Here is a 1,173-nt window from a genome sequence, read left to right as displayed (position 1 = left end):
CCTCTCTCCGAAATCAATAAAGACATGTTTAAAAAAAAAAAAAAAAAAGACAAATGGATAAGCCCTGGCCAGGTAGCTCAGTCGGTTAGAGCGTCATCCCAATACATCAAGGTTGTGGGGTCAATCCCCAGTCAGGGCACATATAAGACTCAATGAATGCATCAATAAGTAAAACAACAAATTGATATCTGAAATGCAGAGCAATAAATTAAAAAAAAAATTCAAAGACAAATGGATAAAAGAATGGTACATACATACAATGGAATATTACTCAGCCATAAAAATGAATCAGTCTTGTTCTTTTCCTCCCTGGCTGCTTGAAGATTGGCTGCCATCATGAATGACACAGTAACTATCTGGACAGGAAGTTCATGACTAATAGACTACTTCAGTGGAACACAAATGGTCATTGACATCCTTTACCCTGGGAAGGCAACAGTACCCAAGATAGAAATTCGGAAAAAACTAGCCAAAATATATAAGACAACACCAGATGTCATCTTTGTGTCTGGATTTAGAACCCATGTTGGTGGTGGCAAAACAACTGGCTTTGGCATAATTTATGATTCCTTGGATTACGCAAAGAAAAATGAATTCAAACATAGACTTGCAAGACATGGCTTATATGAAAAGAGGAAGACTTCAATAAAACAGAGAAAGGAACATAAGAGCAGAATGAAGAAAGTCAAGGGAATTCAAAGGCCAATATTGGTGCTGGTGAAAAGTGAGCCAGAGATTGCACAACAGAAGGAGTAAAGATTGTTTAATGACTTTATCTGTGGTGATTGTGCAGATTTTTCATGAGAGAATTAATAAACTAAGAACTTTTATGTAAAAAAAAAAAGAGTGGCCCAGCCAGGTGTGGCTCAGCGGTTAAGCATCGACCTAGGATCCAGGCGATCAGGGTTCGATTCCCGGTCAGGGCACATGCCCGGATTGCGGGCTGCAGCCGATCAATGACTCTCTCATCATTGATGTTTCTCTCTCTCTCTCTCTCTCCCTCCCTCTCCTTTCCTCTCTCTGACATCAATAAAGATACATTAAAAAAAAAAAAAAAAGAGTGAAATATTGCCATTTGCAACAGCATGGAAGGACTTACAGGGTATTGTGCTGAGTGAAATAAGACAAAGACAAATACCATATGATTTCACTCATATGTGGAATCTTAAGAAC

General features: G+C 38.6%; 1 pseudogene across 1 annotated transcript; it reads left to right on the top strand.

The window, feature by feature from the left end:
- The first annotated feature begins 336 nt into the window (after window positions 1-336).
- Window positions 337-810, top strand: LOC308566838 (small ribosomal subunit protein eS24 pseudogene; annotated as a pseudogene). Its single transcript has one exon. The product of its transcript is annotated as a small ribosomal subunit protein eS24 pseudogene (transcript).
- The last annotated feature ends 363 nt before the right edge of the window (window positions 811-1,173 follow it).

This window comes from Miniopterus schreibersii (assembly GCF_964146895.1).
Source record: "Miniopterus schreibersii genome assembly, chromosome: 14".
NCBI lineage: Eukaryota > Metazoa > Chordata > Mammalia > Chiroptera > Miniopteridae > Miniopterus > Miniopterus schreibersii.
Note: the sequence above shows the minus strand (reverse complement) of the source record. Positions and strands in the feature narration are given on the sequence as shown.